This window comes from Watersipora subatra, chromosome 5 (genome assembly GCF_963576615.1).
Source record: "Watersipora subatra chromosome 5, tzWatSuba1.1, whole genome shotgun sequence".
Taxonomy (NCBI): domain Eukaryota; kingdom Metazoa; phylum Bryozoa; class Gymnolaemata; order Cheilostomatida; family Watersiporidae; genus Watersipora; species Watersipora subatra.
In genome coordinates, this window is record NC_088712.1 from 40,485,575 (window position 1) to 40,492,426 (window position 6,852).

A 6,852-nucleotide genomic window follows, 5' to 3' on the forward strand; every position below is an offset into this window, starting at 1 on the left:
CTCTCATTGCAGCCAAACATTTATAGCTTAGCATGGTCGACATAAATTTCGTAGCTAAATGGAAACTTAAACACGTGGTATACGCATGGGAAGGTTTTACTCTATTGCTAGCTGCTTTTACAGATTAATTTATTTGTGAATGCGTTCATCCGCGAATAATTTCGTTCGCGAATATGCATGAAAAGACGACTTTCGCGAAATTTAATTCCGCGAGTAATTGGGTACTGATCTGAGAAACCATGGTTAAGTCGGGTGTGTTAGATTCGGCGTTATATACACTAGCGGAAGGGAAAATTCTCAGTTATTTTGCAAATAAATTTTGATTCTAGCTCAATTACAGCAGATGTAATGGTCAATAAACTGAATGCACGTTCACCATCAATGCGAACACATCGTTTTGAAAAAACTGGTGTTAAAGTTTGAGAAATGAAAACAATGCACAATTTTGTTTACATTTTCATACGTCATAGCAACCAATATCAAGAAAATGTGATATTTATCTACATTTCTGTATTTATATACAAAACATTATGCTGAACTTAAAAATTTAAACACTTTTTAGCTGGCTGTTATAGAAATAGCTGTATATCTGTCAGAAAATATATTACTTATTTTTAATCTTGCAGATATTAAAAACGGCTTGACAGTATTGCGATTTTGGGCACAGCCGTAGTATCACCAACAAAACCTTTAAAAAAATAATAACAGTAACATATTGCACACCATCGGACACTATATACTCTGATCTTGTAAATTCGAATAGTTATTCTTATTATTAAATTTCATAATAACCATATAAAATCAAATAATTATTCTTATATTTAAATATTATAATAATCTTATAAGAATTGTTAGGAAAATATCATCATCATTCCCTTTACTTTCACAGCTTTTGGCATCAGCTGGAATACCAAAGTACTCATTAAAAGTCTTCAAAATGTCAAAGTTATCTTTAAAATCTTGAGCAAGAGTTAACTTGTCCCTATCACTATGCTGCCATGATGTGGATATGGAGTTGTACGCACGTTGAGTTGCCATGTGATAATGTTTCAAAGGTTATTCGCGTGTAACATACTAACATGGCCGCTTAGTTAAAAAAGATGAGGAATTTGACACCTGAGGTTCATAGCGGCGCACTCCTTTTTCTCTTAACATCACCTTTTTGGAAAAAGAATAACTCGAGTGTGGAGAATGATTAAAATTAAATAGCTTTCCTGATATTTTCTTGCGCATCATTCGCGATTGCCGTTCTCATTTTTCTTAAGCATGCAACACTTGATAAAAATCTTCGATTAACAACGCTTGCCTTGCGAGTTTTTGCTGTTTCATTCTTGCTTGTGATGCAAACTTGCAGAATAACCGTTTCATGGCGGCCTAGTGAAGGTTATTAGCACCCTGACTTCACATTGGTTGCGAATGTCAGGCGTGTCAGTTCATTATTATTGCTGGCAAGAAACTACATCAGTTGCAGTTAGTCATGGCTAGTAGAGGCAGGCATTGTTAAGGCTGAAATTTTATATTATTGCAGGAGTTAAGATATTTATGAAGAATAATCGAGTGTTACAGCCCTCAGAGGTACCACTCAAACATCACCCTTATGCTCAGTCTATTCAGGTTCGTGATGTTCACAATTATTCTGATAAATTTCCCTTTATTATATGGATGATAATCATGTTTCCATACATTATAAACCATACATTGATGAACCATATATTTCCAACATTCATAGCCGTGTTGATTAATAGTGTTGTTGAAAATGCAGAAAGATGTTTCGGTTTTTTGCAAAAAGCTGCACCCCATGGGCAAAGTGTGAAAGTAAAATTTAATGAGTCATTTACGTGAAGTTAAAATGCCTATGCCTTATTTATTTTATCTTTAAGACAGTCTGGTAGTGATTTTCGTTCACCTGGAATTAAGATCAATTTAGTCATCACTTGATATCTTAACTTCATAGTGAAAGTTGTCCTCACAACTCCTACAACTTTCTGAGTCCCAATCTGCATTGCAAATTGGTAAAAGGGTTTTGAAAATAGAAAATAGTATAAAAGTTGTATCTCAGGGTTGTGGTATGTTTGGCTTTAATTTAGCATTGAGGACTTTCACTTTATAAAGTTTTTAATGTATTATTCTTGTTAGAATGTTACTTTAACTTATTCCTGTTTTATTTTTCAACTAGATGACCAACTCATATATCACTCAGTTTTTGTTGTCTTTAGAAGAAAAACAGTTCTACATTTGACTGCTACAATCTAGTGTCAAGTCCAAAGCCTGACGAAAATATTTCTGAATCTCGTTCTTCTGATCTGGATAACTCACGTGTCGGTGAAAGCCAAGCTGTTAAAAGGGAAGTCATATCTCCTACTAGTGATGATGCTGGGCCACGCATCATCAGTGTACGATCGTTAGCCGATCTCAATGCTGCCAAAAAGACTTCTGATACCGTCATTATGGATGCCAGTACGGAGACCAATAAAATTACATCTGATGGATCCTTATCCCAACAGATAAAAATGGTAAGCAAACAGGAAGTTAAAGTGTTCACACCACGGTGAATCTATACAGTAACACTGACATATCAGTTTATGTGTTTCTTGACTGAGCTCACATGTCAGTTCCTTTGTATCTCAAATCAGTCTTGCCTATTTGAATTAGCAAAATACAAATGGCCCGTTTACCACCTTCTGATAGAACACCTAAAACAGGATATTACAATGAAAAAGGATATTTTTAATTGATCTGATTCGCCACCTGCGCACACAGAGTAATAAACTCCTACATGAATCTCGTGTTTACAATCTGCAATAAAAAGTAACATTATGGTGTATAATACTGTATAGAATTCTTACCTTTGACACAGACGGTAGTGGTAAACAACAGTGTGAGAGAGACTCAATGGCAATACGTTCCATATGTTACATTTTTGTGACACTGCGTAATATAACATGAACTTTAAATAGACTTAAATGAACTTAGCATACTATACGCACACGTGAAAATAAGTTTAGCATACTACCCTATTGATATATGTGTATTGATCTTGGAGCCTGCGTTGCAATTTGTTGGAGAGTAAGAGTGTTTTATATGATCTTAAATTTGCAGGCAAGATTTCATACTTTTTCTATATTTAACAAGATTGCATAAAGTTTCATTTCACTAATCGACACATTTGCTACAGTTTGCAGCCAAAATGGCTTTTTATGTGCAATATAACAGGAATTACGAATGTTGTTTTTTTGTTAGTTGAGTTTAGATTACCGCAATCATGCTATCAAATAATATGCTATTAATCTGAAAAATTATACGTTTTATCATAGTAATTATCTATGAAGCATTACTTGTGTAAATATATATTTAAGAACAAGTGACATAAAAAGCCATATTTATAATACATGCTGAAACAAAAATTAAAGTTTTTGAAACGACAATCTTTGCACCATTTGTTTGGTAGGTTTCGTTCTGATTGTCGCTTACGGACAGAACCATTTCATCATCTTCCAGCTGTTCAATACCTTTCACAGTGTCTGCTGACCTGAGCTCTTTTTTGCACTGCTGATCTAGTTGATATTAGCGTCCAAACAATTTTTTAGCAGAACAAAACTTACACATTGCTATCTAAAAATACTTTTTACGAAAATAAGGATAAGGCGGGTGCGCGTATAGCACAAGTCGTCCAAAACATCATAATTGCTAAAGGTTTTTTCACAAATTTTGACGTATCAGTTTTGCATTAAACAAGCCACTACTTTTAGCCCTTTACAGTTACTAATTGTTTCAATGGTGTTGCCATCAGAATTTTTAGAGAAAAACGAATAATGGTTGAAGTTGAAAAACGGACTTCAATACGAACAGAAACAACAAACAAATTAATTGTTATTGATGTTATCAAGTCATTATTACCACATTTTATGAACACTTTTCTACTGATCACTTGATATCATGGGTTTATACAGATAAAGAAATTTAAATAGTGGTGGTAAATAGTAGTGGCGTTCTAATAGAAGTGTGGCGCTCTATTTTTCAAATCATCTCTTCGTATGGCGCTCATATAGATGTGCCATTCAAATAAAGGTGCCTTTCAAATAAAGGTCACGATGAAATAAAGGTGGCATTCAAATAAAGGTCACATTCAAATAAAGGTCACATTCAAATAAAGGTCACATTCAAATAGAGGTGGCGTTCAAATAAAGGTCACGTTCAAATAGAGGTGGCGTTCAAATAAAGGTCACGTTCAAATAGAGGTGGCGTTCCAATAAAGGTCACGTTCAAATAGAGGTGGCATTCAAGTACAGGTTTTACTGTAGTTTACAATATCTAAATAGCTCTTAGATTTTGGCTTACAACTAGTGTATACATACAGTGGACCTTAGCCATATAATTGTACTCCATTCCAGTGTTGGTATCATGAGGCAAAAATGTCATATAGAGTGGTTTAGAAACCATAGAAATTATTTAATGTGAACACCTCTTGTTAAGATTCATCAAAATTGTGTACAATTTGTGTTGTACATATTAAAAATTAGTAACAAACTAATATGTTAATCTACCTTGGTAACTATAGTTACCGACATCAAGGTTAGTTTATTTAAAGTATTTGTTGGTTTTGATATGATCTGCATTTAAATGTAATATCGCTATGTGATATGTGCAGTATGTACCGGGCATTCTTACCTTCGAGACAGTCGTATAATGTGAATGTTTAATTTAACTTAAAATAAATTTAGCTTACTAAACACATACATAAAGGTAAGTTTTAGTAGGTACTTTATCAAACTTCAAATTTGTCATCAAGTAAAATTTTATCCACTATGTTTCCGGTTTAATTTTCACTATAATTAATAACGAATCAGTCTGAACTGAGATAAAGCGAACATCGTATCTCTTTCAGGCGTTGTGGGAGGGATTTTGGCGAATAGCATATCGACAACTTTATTGTTGGGACGTATTCACCATACCAATGGCCCTATTTGTATTTTGAGAAGAGTTTTGGTTGGTATTGTATGTCGAAAAAAATGTCATGCAGCTAGGTTGAAGAAACCTCCTAGCCATATGACATTTTTTGTCTTATATGTTCGTCACCGTAAAGCGGAAAAATCGTATAGCAGGGATGATGTAATTCGAGGGCACGCTGTAAAATAGCTTTAAATGTAAAATGAATCAAATATAAAGCTTCAAATCACCTGAATTTTTGTGATCAGAATTATAAGGTTTGGTGTTGCAATGTCTACAAAATATTTTATTACCAATTTTTTTCAACTTAAGATTATAACAGCCTGATTTGGTCGAAACTTTGAGAAATACATGTAAAAGGCTGTCTCAAAGCATTGTCTAACAGTTTGGTCCACTTGAACGTCATTCATTAGGGCTTTTAAATGACATGTAACAGTTTTTTGTGATATTTAATAACCCTTTTTTAATTTTAATAGCATTTATTTTAATTTTTTGTCAACTAAGTTTAAGTCTAACCTGCACCTGTGTATACAATAGTACAAACGTATTGTCTGGTTTCTATGAATTTCTATAGAGTTCCCAACATTCATGCATCTTTTTTGTAGTTGGCAGGTTTTGCTATCATAAACTAAAACTCTAAAAAGTCGAGAATATTACCGTCTCTTTTTTTGAAAAATTCCCATTATTTGTCCTGAATTATCTTTTTTGTCCGAACGACTCAGTAAAGCGCTAAGCTGATTTAAATATGCCACTTGTGGGTCTTATTCTAGAAACGGCCTCCAACATGCAAGGTTACTGCACCAGCTCTAACTAAAGAGAGTGAGGGACCTCATCTTACCATTCCCTATTATCTCCTTGAGGAGATTGACCTTTCAACTCCCTTTTCTCTCAAGATCAACAATAAGACATTCGGAGTTGATCCTTCCTGTCTCATCTATACAAAGGCTGGTAGGTAATTGGTCAGGCATATAGCTGTCGAAAATCTATGTATGAGTGTGGCTTTGCAATATCACACCAATTTAAGGGATGCTCCTCAATATGCACTGATATGTCTGTCTTGCGTGTCAGTTCATTACAGTTATTGGTTAGTTAGTTAGTCATGGTTAGTGGAGGCAGGCATTGTTAAAGGTTGACTTGCAACAAAATTCACATTACAGTTATCTGGTATCAAAAGATTCACCATGTCTTAAGGTCCGGCCACACGTAACGAATTGAAGAGGCTAGTGCTAAAAGTGCTTAAGTCACAAATTCAAAAAAATTGAGTTGTCATCTTTTGTAAACTTTTCTGGGTGTAATCAACATAGTCCTCACTTGTTTTGTATAAAAAATGTGTCTAAGTCCCTCCCTGTTTAAAGCAGTGAGATTATGAGGGGCGGATCCTACTCCTAGTTAAAAGTACTTAAGTCCAAGGATTGTATGCTATAAGTTCATAGGTCCATAGTTGGCCAATCATGTGTATTGTTGAAGTCATGTGACTTATTGTTGATTCTCAAAATGGCTGACAATGTTGATATAAATGAGAATAGAGAGAATGAGCAGCCAAATTCAGCTAAGAAGAGACGATATACCCCAAGCAAGTGGAAGAGAAATGAAATAAAAACAGCCAAGATTGCAGGTAATTTGATAACGATACATCCAATGGCTATTTCAAAGCTTTTACCAACCTTTTTGAAACTAGCAATCTGCCTTGTCAGTGTGATGTGACTGTGAGTGTGATTCACTCATGGGCAAGCAAACAAGCTGACTCTTGTTCATCAATCATTCATTACAGCTTTATCTCAGTAAATAGAAGGATGAAATATATGGAGGCTATGATAATGAGCCCTAGAATAAAACCTTTACTACTAATATTATTATATAATTCTGGATAAATTTTCCTATCAATCCTGCAGCTTCCTGTGTCAC